Source organism: Oncorhynchus kisutch, linkage group LG27 (assembly GCF_002021735.2).
Source record: "Oncorhynchus kisutch isolate 150728-3 linkage group LG27, Okis_V2, whole genome shotgun sequence".
NCBI classification, from domain to species: Eukaryota; Metazoa; Chordata; class Actinopteri; order Salmoniformes; family Salmonidae; genus Oncorhynchus; species Oncorhynchus kisutch.
In genome coordinates, this window is record NC_034200.2 from 10287891 (window position 1) to 10307490 (window position 19600).

Here is a 19600-nt window from a genome sequence, read left to right on the forward strand (position 1 = left end):
TGTTTATTAGGCCTACTCTTTTTGGCTGACATAAAGTAAATGTGGACAGTTCTTCCAATATCTTCAATATATGCCTCAGAATTGGATAAGGACACACCTCAGTTGCATCCCCGATGTGTCTGTCTTCACTTGTAGCCTGTGTAAAAGACAGGCATTGGCTAATAAGAATTGAGCTAGCTGAGGGAGCCATGTGAGTGAGATGTGCTTCTGAGCACGCAGCCGGAAGAAGGGAATTATAATTATTATATTCAGGGCACACCGGCCACTGGCCACAAAAGGCATGGATTTTTTTAGGGGGCATTACGGCCACACAAAGGGGATGCCGCCGGGAAATTCAAGGCATTATCAAGTGCTTGTCAAATTGTGAATGAGAGACTGATGAAGGTTGTGCAGTCTGCAGAAAAAAACAAGTAGAGCTCATGTATTTCATGCAGCTTTAAAAAAAATCAACATCAATGTCATGCAGCCTTAGAATGTATTAAAAATCTAAACATATAGCCCACTGTTTGTATCACAATGAAAGATACATAAATAACTAAATGAAGCATATAGGAGGACCTGTTCCTTTGTTAACCACTCAACACAGAACAGCCATATGAGCACACTCCTTCAAATCGTTTTAAGACAATATCCTTTCTATTTTATTCAGCGGTGTTCAGTTGTATTCTTCATACTATAAAGTAATGCCACGGATTTCTAAGCAAATCTTGTCTGCTAAATTAACTGGTGTAGCCCACAGCAATATGGCATAGCCAGATCAGGGCCTAACATTAGGACAATTCTGAATTTCTGAAATAAACAACATTTTCTTCAAATCATGTTTCTTTGGACCTGTCTAAAAATAAATAATGAATTTATTGTGATGGTGTAGGCTATATTACATGGATTTATTGTGATGGTGTAGGCTATATTACATGGATTTATTGTGATGGTGTAGGCTATATTACATGGATTTATTGTGATGGTGTAGGCTATATTACATGGATTTATTGTGATGGTGTAGGCTATATTACATGGATTTATTAGACTTTTTTTAAATGTAGATGTTCCAAAGGTCTGCATCAGTGGCTTGTAAGTGTAACGGCGTTCGTCTGTTGAAGGAGAGTCGGACCAAAATGCGGCGTGGTGGTTACTCATGTTCTTTAATGAAAATATGTATGATACATGAAATAACTTAAATACAAAACAAACGAAACGTGAAAACCTATACAGCCTGTCTGGTGCTAACTAACACAAAGACAGGAACAATCACCCACAAACACACAGTGAAACCCACGCTACCTAAATATGGTTCCCAATCAGAGACAATGAGAATCACCTGACTCTGATTGAGAACCGCCTCAGGCAGCCAAGCCTATGCTAGACACACCCCTAATCAGCCACAATCCCAATGCCTACAAAAACCCCAATACGACAACACAATAAACCCATGTCACACCCTGGCCTGAACAAATAATTTAAGAAAACACAAAATACTAAGACCAAGGCGTGACAGAGCAAACCCCCCCCCCCCCCCCCCCCCCCCCCCAAGGTGCGGACTCCCGGACGCACCTCAAAACCATAGGGAGGGTCCGGGTGGGCGTCTGTCCATGGTGGCGGCTCCGGCTCGGGACGTGGACCCCACTCCATAAATGTCTTAGTTCCTCCCCCTTGCGTCCTGGGATAGTCCACCCTCGCCGCCGACCATGACCTCGTAGTCCTCACCCAGAACCCCACTGGACTGAGGGGCAGCTCGTGACTGAGGGGCAGCTCGGGACTGAGGCAGCTCGGGACTGACGGGAAGCTCGGGACTGAGGGACAGCCCGGGACTGAGGGGAAGCCCGGGACTGAGGGGAAGCCCGGGACTGAGGGGAAGCCCAGTACTGAGGGGAAGCCCGGGACTGAGGGGAAGCCCGGGACTGAGGGGAAGCCCGGGACTGAGGGGAAGCCCAGTACTGAGGGGAAGCCCAGTACTGAGAGGAAGCCCAGTACTGAGATGAAGCCCAGTACTGAGATGAAGCTCAGGCAGGTAGTTGGCTCCGGCAGATCCTGGCTGGCTGGCGGATCTGGAAGAGTCTGGTTGACTGGCAGATCTGGAAGAGTCTGGTTGACTGGCAGATCTAGAAGAGTCTGGTTGACTGGCAGATCTGGAAGATCATGGCTGACTAGCGGATCTAGCTGCTCTGGCTGCTCCATGCAGACTGACATCTCTGGCTGCTCCATGCAGACTGGTAGCTTTGTGCAGACTGACAGCTCTGGCTGCTCCATGCAAACTGGCAGCTCAGGCTGCTCCATGCAGACTGACAGCTCAGGCTGCTCCATGCAGACTGAGAGCTCTGGCTGCTCCATGTAGACTGGCAGCTCTGGCTGCTCCATGCAGACTGGCAGCTCTGGCTGCTCCATGCAGACTGGCAGCTCAGGCTGCTCCATGCAGGCTGACAGCTCTGGCTGCTCCATGTAGACTGGCAGCTCTATGCAGATTGACAGCTCAGGCTGCTCCATGCAGACTGACAGCTCAGGCTGCTCCATGCAGACTGACAGCTCAGGCTGTTCCATGCAGGCTGACAGCTCTGGCTGCTCCATGCAGGCTGACAGCTCTGGCTGCTCCATGCAGGCTGACAGCTCTGGCTGCTCCATGCAGGCTGACAGCTCTGGCTGCTCCATGCAGGCTGACAGCTCTGGCTGCTCCATGCAGGCTGACAGCTCTGGCTGCACTGAACAGGCAGGAGGCTCCGGCAGCGCAGGAGAGGAGACAGGCTCTGGCTGCGCTAAACAGGCGGGAGGCTCCGGCTGCGCTAAACAGGCGGGAGGCTCCGGCAGCGCTATAGAGGAGGAAGGCTCTGGCTGCGCTAAACAGGCGGGAGGCTCCGGCAGCGCAGGAGAGGAGAAAGGCTCTGGCTGCGCTAAACAGGCGGGAGACTCCAGCAGCGCAGGAGAGGAGATAAGCGCTGGGTGCGCTGAACAGGCGGGAGACTCCGACAGCGCAGGAGAGGAGGAAAACGCTGGCTGCGCTGAACAGGTGGGAGGCTCTGACAGCGCTAGAGAGAAGGATGGCTCTGGCTGTGTTGAACAGGCGATGCGCACTGAAGGCCTGGTGCATGGTGCTGGAACTGGTGGTACTGGATCGAGGACACGCACAGGAAGCCTGGTGCGGGGAGCTGGAACTGGTGGTACTGGATCGAGGACACGCACAGGAAGCCTGGTGCGGGGAGCTGCCACCGGAGGGCTGGTGTGTGAAGGTGGCACAGGATGGACCTGACCGTGAAGGTGTACTGGAGAGCCTGAGAGCAGGGCTGGCACAGGACATGCAAGGCTAGGTAGGTACACAGGAGGCCTAGTGCGTGAGGCTGGCACACTCTTCACCAGCCGACTAACACGCACCTCAGTCATTAAAAAAAAATACATTTATATTTTATATTTGTGCAATTTCTAAATTTGGTTGTGCATCAGCAGTTTTTCTCTTGTTATGTCAGCCATTGACAGTCACTCAATTAGCCCATGTAAGCTAACATTTTTTAGATTTAGATAGTCTAGCCAGCTATCTAAACGTGCAGTAATAATGGTCGAATTACAGACCGGGAGGCCCCCAATGATTTTGCAAGTGACTCTCACTCAGATATAATATTAACATGGCATAAGTCAGGGCAAAATGTGTAGAATTGCAGGAAATTAGCTGTAAAACTGCACATTTCTCTCTCCGCCACATGGCAAAATTTGTAGAATTGCATGAATTTACATAAACAATTTCAACATTTTCTCTAAGCTCATTTTTTACATTTAGCATACGCTCTTATTGGCTTACAGCAGCAATTCGGGTTAAGTGCCTTGCTCAAGGGCACATTGTCAGATTTTTCACCTAGTCGGTTCGGGGTTTGAACCAGCGACCATTCGGTTACTAGGCTACCTACCACCCCTCAACGCGACATGCCATTCCATAATGCCGCTTGGCTAAACTTGTATAATTACAAACTCTAAAACTAAAATGCTTTGCTAGCAATGCAGGGGTACCCCCAGCAAGATGTTACTTAGGGCCGGCTTAAGGCATCCGCATGCTTCGCATCCGAAGCAGTGTGGAACAGTTTGTGCATATATTATGATGACACTGTGGGACATTTTTGTTAGTTTTGGTCTTCGGCAAGGTTTTTTTTCCCACTGTTGTGCACACTATATTTTTTCGAGGCATGCCAAAATTTATGATCCAAATTGATCCCGCTCCAGAATACATGCCTCGGTGTAATGCTCATTCCTTCGACGATAAACGTGATCCTGAAAAAGGGACGTTTCTTTTTTTGCTGAGTTTATATGCATAATCAGGTGCTCGTCTTTACTCAACATTGACGGGAGAATAAATTGACAAAACTCGTAAATGGAATGAAATAAACCAAAACATGTTTCTCAGAAATGTAGCATAGGTTGAGAGCTCTGCAAACAACGTGTCCATTCCGACAATGAGAACGGTAAACTAATGCGATGATATATATTGAATGCATGAATAAAAATGACCGTAAGCAAACAAACATTGTATATTCGTAGGCCAGCATCCCGGAGTCGCCTCTTCACTGTTGACATTAAGACTGGAGTTTTGCGTGTACTATTTAATGAAGCTGCCAGTTGAGGACTCTAGTGGAAATTTCCTGTATTTACCAAATCATGAGAGCAAACCACAAACAAGTCAGAGTTATCATAAAGTCTGTCTTTAATTATATGAGCTCCATCACAACCCTGTGACTCTCAGATCAATTCAGAGTCTATAAATTAATTCTCTGAGAGTCTTTACACATTGCAACTGAGATCCTTTATAGCAAAGACACACATAGCCAGACAGCATTGGCTATAAATTATCGTTCAGCTTTGTCTCCTAAACTATGTTCTTATCTCGCTCTCAGGACCATAAAACAAAACCTCACCCAACAGGCATATATCACATACACCCCTCCTGGACAAGATCACAGAGACACAGTGACTGGCACACAGACATTGTGGAGCCAAGAGATAATTGGTTTAAAAGATATGTTTACATATGAAGACAAGCTTGACCCCTCCCCTCTCTGCGGCCCAAGTAACTGACCCCATGACAGAAACTGCAATCGGCCAACAGTATTATCCAAAAATAGACATTCTAATGACATATCTCACATAAGCATTTAATGAAAATAAAACAACTTATCTATGTTAACCAACTATTCTGATTATTCCCCAACAGGACTCGTGAGACGTCGGTTTCTCAAACTAGACACTCTAATGTACTTGTCTTCTTGCTCAGTTGTGCACCGGGGCCTCCCACTCCTCTTTCGATTCTGTTTAGAGCCAGTTTGCGCTGTTCTGTGAAGGGAGTAGTACACAGCGTTGTACAAGATCTTAAGTTTCTTGGCAATTTCTCACATGTCATAGCCTTCATTTCTCAGAACAAGAATAGACTGACGAGTTTCAGAAGAAAGTGCTCTGTTTCTGGCCATTTTGAGCCTGTAATCGGACCCACAAATGCTAATGCTAATGCCAGTAATATTGCTTCTTTAATCAGGACAACAGTTTTCAGCTGTGTTAACATAACTGCAAAGGGTTTTCTAATGATCAATTAGCCTTTTAAAATGCTAAACTTGGATTAGCTAACACAACGTGCCATTGGAACACAGGCGTGATGGTTGCTGATAATGGGCCTCTGTATGCCTATGTAGATATTCCACAAACAATCTGCCGTTTCCAGCTCCAATAGTCATTTACAACATTAACCATGTCTACACTCCTATTACTGATCAATTTGATGTTATTTTAATGGACAAAAATGTGCTTTTCATTGTAATATGGTTAACCTTAAAAAGAGAGCACCCTTAGATCAAGGGAAAAGGCTGCACTTGACCATTGCACAATGCCCCCGGTGAATGACTAGGCCCGCTGCGCTATGAAACCACACACTATTGCGGAGACTTTGATATTACTGGCCACAATTGATATGGTGAAAACAAGGTGTGGGGAGGCAGAAGCACAGCCACTCACATCAATACCTCTGTCAGATAACACTGTTAAACAAATAATGTATGCTATTGCTAGCCATCTTATGCTCACGAAATAGACGTTAGCTGTGAGAGCCGAGATGCCCATGCATTGACTTTTGTTCACTATACATGTTGTGGGATGCTATTCACAAGGACATATTGTTCTGTCTCACAATTCCCGAGCATGAAATGGCACAGGGGATGTTCAGTGTGCTGCATGGCTATACTGAGGAAAAACAGAATCCATGGGATCGAATGGTGGGCTTTTGCACAGATGGAGCTCCATCTATCACGCGACGGCAGACAGGCCTCTGCACTCTAGTTATGAATGTGTCTCCCTCTGCCATATGAACGCATTGTATGATACACCCACTGAACTATTATGAATACACCGAGAGCAACTGGGCACAGAACTCCGAGCACAGAACTCGGAGAAATACCGCAGCATTGATGTGGGTTTGAGTAATGTTTTACGACACTCTTTTCCTATACTTGATGTGTATGTGTGGCAACTGTCTGAACAACCTAAAAAATTAAAAACGTGTTAACTATGATTGACGGTCGTCTTTGCTCGCTGTAACCAACAAAGTAATACATGGTACCAGGAGTGAAAATGTAGCTCTATATGTTTGCCATTGGAGTTACATAAGGAATCCAGATTAACATAAAGTTGCTCTCTTGCTCACCAAAGCAGGACCGCAGGCATTTGATATATTCAATGCCTTCACGCTTGCAAACGAGGAGGATAAAGACAGTTCGCATTGGTACTGAATCGTTTCGATGCATATTGTTCACCTAAGAAGAACGAGACACATGAACGTTTTGGGTTTCGTTGTCGTGTTCAACGGCAAGGTGAGAAGTTCCACGTCTTTCTTACGGACTTGAAATTAAAAGCACAGACATGCAATTTTGTAGACCTAACCTCATCTATGCTTAGAGATAAGATGGTGTTTGGTGTAAATGACTCCAAAATTAGAGAAAGATCGCTAAGGCAAAGTGACTTACATTTGGACACTGCAGTAAAAATATGTCAGGCGAATGAGCTGCCACCATTGCTTATTAAAATATTTAGCTCCATACCAACAAACACTGCTATGGAGGTGGAAAGTGCAGCAGTGGATTTTGTTGAAAAGGACACAAGGGGGCACTATGAACAAAGGCACCACAAGCATTCTTATCGGCAAACTAAACACCCTCGGTTTCTCAAATGACTGCCTCGCCCGGTTCACCAAACTACTTCTCTAATACAGTTCAGTGTGTCAAATCGGAGGGCCTGTTGTCTGGACCTCAGGCAGTCTCTATGGGTGTGCCACAGGGTTCAATTCTCGGGCCGACTCTCTTCTCTGTATACATCAATCATGTCGCTCTTGCTGCTGGTGATTCTCAGATCCACCTCTACGCAGACGACACCATTCTGTATACTTCTGGCCCATCTTTGGACACTGTGTTAACTAACCTCCAGACGAGCTTCAATGCCATTCAACTCTCCTTCCGTTGCCTCCAACTGCTCTTAAATGAAAGTAAAACTAAATGCATGCTCTTCAACCAATCGCTGCCCGCACCTGCCCGCCCGTCCAGCATCACTACTCTGGACGGTTCTGACTTAAAATATGTGGACAACTACAAACACCTAGGTGTCTGGTTAGACTGTAAACTCTCCTTCCAGACTCACATTAAGCATCTCCAATCCAAAATTAAATCTAGAATCAGCTTCCTATTTCACAACAAAGCATCCTTCACTCATGCTGCCAAACATACCCTCGTAAAACTGACCAACCTACCAATCCTCGACTTTGGCGATGTCATTTACAAAATAGCCTCCAACACTCTACTCAACAAATTGGATGCAGTCTATCACAGTGCCATCCGTTTTGTCACCAAAGCCCCATATACTACCCACCATTGCGACCTGTACACTCTCGTTGGCTGGCCTTCGCCTCATACTTGTCGCCAAACCCACTGGCTCCAGGTCATCTACAAGTCTCTGCTAGGTAAAGCCCCGTCTTATCTCAGCTCACTGGTCACCATAGCAACACCCACCCATAGCACACACTCCAGCAGGTATATCTCAATAGTCACCCCCAAAGCCAATTCCTACTTTGGCCGCCTTTCCTTCCAGTTCTCTGCTGCCAATGACTGGAACTAACTGCAAAAATCACTGAAGCTAGATACTCATATCTCCCTCACTAGCTTTAAGCACCAGTTGTCAGAGCAGCTCACAGACACTGCACCTATACATAGCCTATCTGTAAATAGCCTATCCAACTACCTCATCCTCATACTGTATTTATTTATTTATCTTGTTCCTTTGCACCCCAGTATCTCTACTTGCACATTCATCTTCTGCACATCAATCGCTCCAGTGTTTAATTGGTATATTGTAATTGCTTCGCCACCATGGCATATTTATTGCCCTTATCTTACCTCATTTTGCACACACATACAAGCATGTGAGTCGTTGGGTCTAGTTAAGCGAGTGTACACCATTAATGACTTTGTGTTCAGCAGGTGTTCACCAGGTGAGCAAGTTATCAAAACGGTGAGGATATTGCTCAAAGATATGCTGATGTATTCACAGAATTTGGAGAATTGCCTCTCATTCACTATATTACTCTCACAGAAAATGCCAAGCCAGTGATTCATGCACCGCGAAGAGTTCCTTTGCCACTATGAAAGGATCTAAAGACAAGGAGTTGGGTAGAATGGTGAAACTTGAAGCTTGTGAAAACAGAGAAGCCAACAGACTGAGTATATTCCATGGTGTACAGTTGAAGTCGGAAGTTTACAATACACCTTAGCCAAATACATTTAAACTCAGTTTTACACAATTCCTAACATGTAATCCAGAATAATAGAAGAGAGAATGGTTTATATCAGCTTTCATTTCTTTCATCACATTCCCAGTGGGTCAGAAGTTTACATACACTCAATTAGTATTTGGTAGCATTGCCTTCAATTGTTTAACTTGGGTCAAACGTTTCGGTTAGCCTTCCACAAGTTCCCACAATAAGTTGGGTGAATTTGGTCCATTCCTCCTGACAGAGCTGGTGTAACTGAGTCAGGTTTGTAGGCCTCCTTGCTCGCACACACTTTTACAGTTCTGCCCACACATTTTCTATGGGTTTGAGGTCAGTGCTTTGTGATGGCCACTTCAATACCGTAACTTTGTTGTCCTTAAGCCATTTTGCAACAACTTTGGAAGTATGCTTGTGACCATTTGGAAGACCCATTTGCGACCAAGATTTAACTTCCTGACCGATGTCTTGAGATGTTGCTTCAATATATCAACATAATTATTCTTTCTCATGATGCCATCAATTTTGTGAAGTGCACCAGTCCCTCCTGCAGCAAAGCACCCCCATAACATGATGCTGCCACCCCTGTGCTTCACGGTTGGGAAGGTGTTCTTCGGCTTGCAAGCCTCCCCCTTTTTCCTCCAAACATAACGATGGTCATTATGGCCAAAAGGTTCTATCAGACCAGAGGACATTTCTCCAAAAAGTACGATCTTTGTCCCTTGTGCAGTTGCAAACCATAGTCTGGCTTTTTATGGCGGTTTTGGAGCAGTGGCTTCTTCCTTGCTGATCGGCCTTTCAGGTTATGTCGATATTGGACTTACTGTGGATACAGATACTTTTGTACCTGTTTCTTCCAGCATCTTTACAGGGTCCTTTGCTGTTGTTCTGGGATTAATTAGCTTTTTTCGCACAAAAGTATGTTCATCTCTAGGAGACTGAATGCTTCTCCTTCCTGAGTGGTATGACGGCTGTGTGGTCCCATGGAGTTTATACTTGTGTACTATTGTTTGTACAGATGAATGTGGTACCTTCAGGCATTTGGAAATTGCTCTCAACGATGAACCAGACTTGTGGAGGTCTACAATTTTATTTCTGAGGTCTTGGCTGATATCTTTTAATTTTCCCATGATGTCTAACAAAGAGGCACTGAGTTTGAAGGTAGGCCTTGAAATACATCCACAGGTACACCTCCAAATGACTCAAATGATGTCAATTAGCCTAACAGAAACTTCTAAAGCCATGACATCATTTTCTGGAATTTTCCAAGCTGTTTAAATGGCACAGTCAACTTAGTGTATGTAAACTTCTGACGCACTGGAATTGCGATACAGTGAATTATAAGTTAAATAATCTGTCTGTAAACAATTGCTGGAAAAATTACTTGTGTCATGCACAAAGTAGATGTCCTAACCGACTTGCCAAAACTATAGTTTGTTAACAAGAAATGTGTGGTGGTTGAAAAACAAGTTTTACTGACTCCAACCTAAGTGTATGTAAACTTCTGACTTCAACTGTATGTTCGTAAAAGGAATGGAGATCTGAGAGTCTGTATGGAATCCAAGGACCTTAATAAATGTATTAAAAAGGGAGCATTTTCAGATTCCTAAGAGGGAGGAATCTATATGGTATGTGAAATGGCTGGTGCATACTAATTCTCCAAGTTGGATGCTTCAAATGGATTCTGGAAGGTGAGGTTGGATGTAGCCAGCACCAAACATTATACAGTCAATAACCCCTTTGGAAGATATTCCTTTAAGACGTTACCTTTGGGCATAAGCTCTACCCCTGAGATCTTTCACAAGGCCAAGGAAAGTGTCAATGAGGGATTAGAGGGAGTCCGAGTGTATATGGATGATTCTGGGGTTCTCCGTTCAGAAACACATTGAGCGGCTGGAAAATACTCTGCTCAGGGTTCAGGAGCATAGTTTGAAGCTAAACCAGGCTAAATGCCAGTTCTGTGTGAAGGAGATTACATTTCATGGGGATAAGCTGTCCTCTGAGGGTGTGCAGCCTGATAATACCAATGTCAAAGCTGTGAGGGAGATGGCAAACCCCACTGATAGGAAAGGCAGTCAGTGTTGTTTTGGGCATGCTCAATTATTTGGTTGTTGGCTGTGAGAAGTTTTACCTTTACATTCATGGCTTACCAAAGCTGATTCTACAAACAGACCACAAACCACTTATTCCAATCCCTTTAAAGAATCTGAATGACATGCCTCCTCATATTCAAAGGATGACGATGAGGTTGCAATGCTATGATTTTGTTCGAACCTATGTGCCGGAATCAGCTTTGGTGTTAGCAGATGCCCTCTCAAGGGCTCCACCAGTGGTGACCCAAATCAGCATCAGTCAGGAAGTCTATGGAGGAGGTTGCCTTGCAGGTGGATATGGTCATGGTCATTTCCTGTTTCGGAGCAGCAACTGAAGAGACCACAAAAGATCCCAATCTTTGCAAGGTGACCCAGAATCTGGAAAATGGCTGGCAAAAAGTCTCTTGTAAGCAGTACTTCCCACTAAGTGCAGAGCTGGTCGACGGTGTGCTGTTGAAGACAAACAGAATATTGATACCCACTTCAATGCATCAGGAGATGCTACAGAGAGTGCATGAAGGACATCTGGGAGCAAAAAAATGTAAGATAAGGGCCAGATTTCCTTTATTGGCCAATATAAATTTGGACATAGAGCAAATGGTTGGAAATTGTGACACGTCTCAAATGTAATTATAGTCAGCCCGGGGAACCCATGGTTATGGGAGAGGTACTCAATACAGCCTGGGAGAAGGTTGGAGTTGTTTCACTGCAATGATAAGGACTATATGTTAACTATCGACAACTTCTCAAATTACCCTGAAATTGCACTCCTGTCCAGCACGACAGCAACGACTGTCATTTTACATTTGAAATAATGTTTTGCTAGGCATGGGCTCACCCTAGTGGTGGTTTCCGATAATGCACCCCAATTTGCTTGCAGTGAGTTTAAGATTTTTGCAGAGCATTATGAGATCAGACATATATCCTCCAGTTCACTATATCCTAAAAGTAATGATACGGCTGAAAAGGGTGTGAAAATCATGAAAATACTCTTTAAAAAGACTCAGAGAGTGGGACTGACCTAAACTTGAATGTATTATCTTACAGAGCTGCGACCTTGGAGTATGTCTGGTCACCTATAGAAATCCTAATGGGATGCTAAGTTGCGTTCCAGGTTGCCTATTCTCTGCAGGAATGACTGGACATCAGCTGTGCAGGACAGGGCCCTGCAGCTGAAGGAAAGACAAAAACTCTACTTTGACAAAACTGGTAGAGTGTTGCCACCATTGGCAGCTCAGGATGTAGTTCGAATTCGGGGTCCGGATTCATGGGATAGAAAGGCTACTGTCTTGGAGTCATATACAGTCAGGACAGAAGATGGGGCTGTGTATCGGCGCAATAGACAAAACCTTTTGAAAACACAAGAGACATTTGAAGACGCTCCGGAAACAGGCATACTGCCACTGGGCACACAGGAAACAGAAACAAGTGGGGATGTTTCTGGGACAGCAGGTACTGGGAGTGTGACAGTAGTGGGGATGTTTATTTGATACCAGGTACTGGGAGTGTGACAGTAGTGGGGATGTTTATTTGATACCAGGTACTGGGAGTGTGACAGTAGTGGGGATGTTTATTTGATACCAGGTACTGGGAGTGTGACAGTAGTGGGGATGTTTCTGTGACACCAGGTACTGGGAGTGTGACAGTAGTGGGGATGTTTCTGTGACACAAGGTACTGGGAGTGTGACAGTAGTGGGGATGTTTCTGTGACACCAGGTACTGGGAGTGTGACAGTAGTGGGGATGTTTCTGGGACACCAGGTACTGGGAGTGTGACAGTAGTGGGGATGTTTATTTGATACCAGGTACTGGGAGTGTGACAGTAGAGGGGATGTTTATTTGATACCAGGTACTGGGAGTGTGACAGTAGTGGGGATGTTTCTGGGACACCAGGTACTGGGAGTGTGACAGTAGTGGGGATGTTTCTGGGACACCAGGTACTGGGAGTGTGACAGTAGTGGGGATGTTTCTGGGACACCAGGTACTGGGAGTGTGACAGTAGTGGGGATGTTTCTGGGACACCAGGTACTGGGAGTGTGACAGTAGTGGGGATGTTTCTGGGACACCAGGTACTGGGAGTGTGACAGTAGTGGGGATGTTTCTGGGACACCAGGTACTGGGAGTGTGACAGTAGTGTGGATGTTTCTGGGACACCAGGTACTGGGAGTGTGACAGTAGTGGGGATGTTTCTGGGACACCAGGTACTGGGAGTGTGACAGTAGTGGGGATGTTTCTGGGACACCAGGTACTGGGAGTGTGACAGTAGTGGGGATGTTTATTTGATACCAGGTACTGGGAGTGTGACAGTAGTGGGGATGTTTCTGGGACACCAGGTACTGGGAGTGTGACAGTAGTGGGGATGTTTCTGTGACAGCAGGTACTGGGAGTGTGACAGTAGTGGGGATGTTTCTGTGACAGCAGGTACTGGGAGTGTGACAGTAGTGGGGATGTTTATTTGATACCAGGTACTGGGAGTGTGACAGTAGTGGGGATGTTTCTGTGACAGCAGGTACTGGGAGTGTGACAGTAGTGGGGATGTTTATTTGATACCAGGTACTGGGAGTGTGACAGTAGTGGGGATGTTTCTGTGACAGCAGGTACTGGGAGTGTGACAGTAGTGTGGATGTTTCTGGGACACCAGGTACTGGGAGTGTGACAGTAGCTAATGACACAGTGCAGGCCTCCAGAAAGACGGACTATTCAGAGGTGATGTTCAATGGACCAAAGACAGAGGCTAAGTTCTTGGTGTTGTTTTGATATTTCACTATTGACCAGATTGGAACAGGGATGAATTCGTGAATTGAGATTACTTGTTGATCAAATGTGTATATGTTTGTGGGAAAAAAGCAAGCTGCACTGATATGGGTTTGAGTAATGTTTTACAACACTATTTTACTAATACCTGTGGTATACAGTTGAAGTTAGACTTAGGTTGGAGTCATAAAAACTTGTTTTTCAACCACTCCACAAATTTCTTGTTAACAAACTATAGTTTTGGCAAGTCGGTTAGGACATCTACTTTGAGCATGACACAAGTAATTTTTCAACAATTGTTTACAGACAGATTATTTCACTTATAATTCACTGTATCACAATTCCAGTGGGTCAGAAGTTTACATACACTAAATTGACTGTGCCATTTAAACAGCTTGGAACATTCCAGAAAATTATGTCACGGCTTTAGAAGTTTCTGCTAGGCTAATTGACATAATTTGAGTCAATTGGAGGTGTACCTGTTGATGTATTTCAAGGCCTACCTTCAAACTCAGCGCCTCTTTGCTTGACATCATGGGAAAATCAAAAGAAATCAGCCAAGACCTCCGAAAAATAATTGCAGACCTCATCAAGTCTGATTCATCGTTGAGAGTAATTTCCAAACGCCGGAAGGTACCAGGTTAATCTGTACAAACAATAGTACGCAAGTATAAACACCATGGGACCACGCAGCCATCATAACACTCAGGAAGGAGACGCGTTCTGTCTCCTAGAGATGAATGTACTTTGGTGCGAAAAGTGCAAATCAATCACAGAACAACAGCAAAGGACCTTGTGAAGATGCTGGAGGAAACAGGTACAAAAGTATCTATATCCACAGTAAAACAAGTCCAATATCAACATATCCTGAAAGGCTGCTCAGCAAGGAAGAAGCCACTGCTCCAAAACCGCCATAAAGCCAGACTACGGTTTGCAACTGCATATGGGGACAAAGATCGTACTTTTTGGAGAAATGTCCTCTGGTCTGATGAAACAAAAATATAACTTTTTGGCCATAATGACCATCGTCATTATGACCATCGTCACCATCGTCAAAGGGGGAGGCTTGCTAGCCGAAGAACACCATCCCAACCGTGAAGCACAGGGGTGGCAGCATCATGTTGTGGGGGTGCTTTGCTGCAGGAGGGACTGGTGCACTTTACAAAATAGATGGCATCATGTGGAGGGAAATTATATGGATATATTGAAGCAACATCTCAAGATATCAGTCAGGAAGTTATGGCTTAAGGACAACACAGTCACGGTATTGGACTGGCCATCACAAAGCCCTGACCTCAATACCATAGAAAATTTGTGGGCAGAACTGAAAAAGCGTGTGCGAGCAAGGATGGCCAACAAACCTGATTCAGTTACACCAGCTCTGTCAGGAGGAATGGGTCAAAATTCACCCAACTTATTGTGGGAACTTGTGGAAGGCTACCCAAAAAGTTTGACCCAAGTTAAACAATTGAAAGGCAATGCTACCAAATACTAATTGAGTGTATGTAAACTTCTGACCCACTGGGAATGTGATGCGTGATGGGATGTCCTTGTCGCATCACGCTCTAGCGACTCCTGTGGCAGGCCGGGTGCATGCACCCTGACTTCGGTCGCCAGCTGTACGGGTTCTGGGTTAAGTGAGCAGTGTGTCAAGAAGCAATGCAGAGGATGCATGACGCTTGACCTTTGCCTCTCCCGAGTTCGTAAGGAAGTTGCAGCGATTGGATAAGATTGTAACTTACCAAGTGGATTTCATAAAATTGGTGAGAAAAGGTGTACAACATTTTAAATAACAGCATCGGTAAGTGTCCCACACCAATGATGATTGCTCACTTCTAACGCTTAGAAGAGCACTTTGGGACCTACTACCCAATCTGTTTGACTGTGATCCTGGCTCAGTTGACATGCCGGTAAGTGAAATTGAACTGATGATCGAGCTGTCATGTGACCGAATGCTGCAAGACAAGCATTCACGAGTCACTATGGAGGAGTTTTGGTTCCTGACACAAAAATAATAAATAAACAACTGGGAACTTGGAATTCAGAAATCTCAGAATTCAGCGCATTGAAGACAACTGGGGACTTGAAAAAATACGAGCTCTGACTGGAAAAAAATGATTTTTTCACAGTCATCCAACTCGGAATTGCAACTCTGGAACTCAAGCCTCTTTCTGGAACTATGACTTTCCAACCTTAAGATCACTGACGTCATGATTTGACTTCGTATTTTTCAGAGTTCCCAGTTGTCTTGAAAGCACCATACAACTCATGGTACCCTTCAACAGCTCATATGTGTGAAGCTGGATTCATTTCTCTCGTTTGCATTCAAACCAAATATCGCTCCAGGTTGGATGTGACAGCAGAGATGAGGACCAGATAAGAGACATTATGCCAGACTAATTTGCATTTGACAGTCATAGCCCCACATTAAAAGTATGTAATGGTGAGTTGAGAAGACAATCAGAAATACTATTACAATGTTTTTTAATTGACTGCCATTGACTGCCATTGACTGCTTCGTGCCATGACTCCTCACTGGAGGCTTCTTGCCATGGATCATCACTGGAGGCTTCGTGCCATGGATCAACACTGGAGGCTTCTTGCCATGGATCATCACTGGAGGCTTCGTGACATGGATCATCACTGGAGGCTTTGTGCCATGGATCATCACTGGAGGCTTCGTGCCATGAATCATCACTGGAGGCTTCGTGCCATGAATCATCACTGGAGGCTTCGTGCCATGAATCATCACTGGAGGCTTCATGCCATGGATCATCACTGGAGGCTTCATGCCATGGATCATCACTGGAAGCTTCTTGCCATGAATCATCACTGGAGGCTTTGTGCCATGGATCATCATTGGAGGCACATCGGACAGAGTTGACCGTTGTACCTATCAATGACGTTGTGTAAAAATAGCAGTCCAGGATTTGACCTAGCTACCTTTGGTTAATTGAATTGACCAAAACACACACATTACATGTCTCAGCACACCAAAAATCCTTACCATTGCTCTATTAAATCCTATTGATGTTACGTTTGATACCGGAGCACCAAGGCATGCATCCAAATCTTGAAGCAGCTAACTTTGAAGGAGTGTGCCGATGCGTGTATTACTTTATTAGAATATGTCATCAATGATGACCAAAGCTTTGTTTGATCATCTGCTTTTTCAAACTGTGTGTTGCAAAAATACGAGATCCCACTGATTTCTAAGGGATTATAATGATGACAGAACAACTGTATGAGAGTTTGGATTTTATCATAGACAGACCTCTTCCCATTTTATTAACGTTGAGTCTATATGTTTGACCATGACAGCTTGCTATCTAGGGTAACACCCAGCAGTTTAGTCTCCTCAACTTGCTCAATTGCCACATGATTCTGTAATAGATCTAGATGAGGTTTAGGGTTGAGTGAGTGATTTGTACCAAAAACAATGCTCTTAGTTTTTCAGATATTTAGCACCAGCCTATTGCTAGTTACCATTCTAAAACTGACTGGAGCTCTATGTTAAGTGTATCAGTTATTTATTTTACTGTCGTAGCTGATTCTAAAACTGACTGGAGCTCTATGTTAAGTGTATCAGTTATTTATTTTACTGTCGTAGCTGATGTGTACACGGTTGAGTCGTCAGTGTACATAGACACACAGGCTTTACTCAAGGTCAATGGAAGGTCATTGGTAAAAACAGAAAACAATAATGGCCCAAGCTGGCTGCCCTGCGGTACACCACAATCAAACAAATTTGCATTAGAGAGGCTTCCATTAAACAAAACCCTGTGTGTTCTATTAGAAGGTAAATTTCCATCCATAAAAACAAATATTTAGTTCTGTCTTTGAGCTGTTCTTGTCTATTAATGTTCTCTATTATGTCATGTTTTGTGTGAACCCCAGGAAGAGTAGCTGCTGCTTTTGCAACAGCTAATGTGGATGCTAATAAAATACCTATGTTTTTTCAGCAATAGGTTATGATCAATGATATCAAAAATTGAAATCTAACAAAACATCTCCCAAAATCATTTGTGTCAGTTCCGAGCATGTTGAGTGCCCTTCCCTATAAGCATGCTGAAAGTTTGTTAATTTAGTTTTCTCTAAAATAATTGGTCAAAATAATTGGTCAAATCGAACATATTTGGTCAAACACCGTTTTTTCCAAAAGTTTGCTAAGCACCGGTAACGAGCTGATTGGTTGGCTGTTTGAACCATTAAAGGGTGCTTTGCTATTCTTGGGTAGTGGAATGAACTTTGCCTTTGCCTGTATCCCGCTAGCAACTTCAGCAATTTACCTACCACCCAGGTTGTCAGTACCAGGTGGCTTGTCCTTATTGATAGATAGCAAAAAAAAATCACCTCTTAAACACCAACTTTGCAGAATTCAAAGATACAGTTCTTGTAATTAATTATTTGGTCTGTTACGCACGAATATGAATGCTCAGTGTTTGTTCTTTGCATGTCATGCCTAAGTATGCTAATCGTATCAACAAAAAAGTTATTAAAGTGGTTATTTTTGTTAAGCTTAGTTAAGTGATTTCTCAATTTACTGTATGTTTGAGAATCTGCTGTTTTATCAGACTTATTTGCTATTCCTTTTGCCTCTCCCCTCAGCCATACAGTTTCAATTCATCATCTCTCCATGAGGATTTGGCGGTTCTAACGGTCAGTTTCTTGATGGGCGCATGCCTATCAGTAACAGGAAGGAGCAATTTCATAAATGCTTCAAGTTTGTTGAAGTTTCAAGTCATAGACTGTTCTCTCTGTTAAGTCTAGGTCCAAAAGGCTCCTTAACAGCTTCTACCCCCCAAGCCATAAGACTGCTGAACAATCAATGAAATGGCCACCCAGACTATTTGCCTATACCTTGCTGTTTATTATCTATGCATAGTCACTTTACCCCTATCTACATGTACAAATTACCTCAATTAACCTCACTTTGCCCTGTATATAGCCTCGTTATTTTATTGTATTACTTTATTTATTTAGTAAATATTTACTGTACTCTATTTTCTTAAAACTGCATTGCTGGCATTTCACTGTTGTATTCGGAGCATGTAACAAAAAGCACTTTATTTGGATACTGCTTTAGAGAAGATTTACACATGCATGATTTATTTCCTGTTCTGTTTGTAAAAACAGTGGTTGGTTGACTGATAACCTGAACCAGATTGCAGGCATCAGTTACTGTAATGAATACTCAGGGAGAAAAAGGTGTAGATTCACACGTAGTGCGCGGCAGATGTTTATTCAACCTTCACAGAATGGCAGGAATTGTGGTCACAGGCAGGCAATGGTCAAACACAGGTAGACAGTCAAAAACAAACAATACCTCACAACCACACAAACAGAAATAACTGAACTAAATAGGGAGCTGATGAGACCAGGTGAGAAACAAACGCAAGTGAAATCAATGAACAATAATGGAGGACGGGGCTACGTTCAAGAACACAAAGAAACAGGGCTACGTTCAAGAACACAAAGAAAAATAACACAAGGTTGACTAAGAAAAGAAAAGCAGCTTTTTTTTGAGTGGACAGCTTGATGACAACCAGTCAATTTTTATGTCACCCAGAATATATACCTCTGTTGATATTACATACATTTCACACATATAGTCCAAATACTGACTTTTAGCAACTTCCTACGAGAATAGGCTTCACGTAAGGTAGATTAACCTGTAGCCATCATGTGAAGAGATTGTCTCTGAGCCTAAAAGGAATATGACTCTGGACATACACTGAAAAAAAGAGCATGTAAAGTGTTGGTCCCATGTTTCATGAACTGTAATAACAGATCCCAGAAATGTTCCATACGCACAAAAAGCTTATTTCTCTCAAATGTTCTGCACAAATTTGATTACATCCTTGTTAGTTAGCATTTCACCTTTGCCAAGATAATCCATCCACCTGACAGGTGTGGCAAATCAAGAAGCTGATTAAACAGCATGATCATTACACACTTGCACCTTGTGCCCGGGGACATTAACAGGC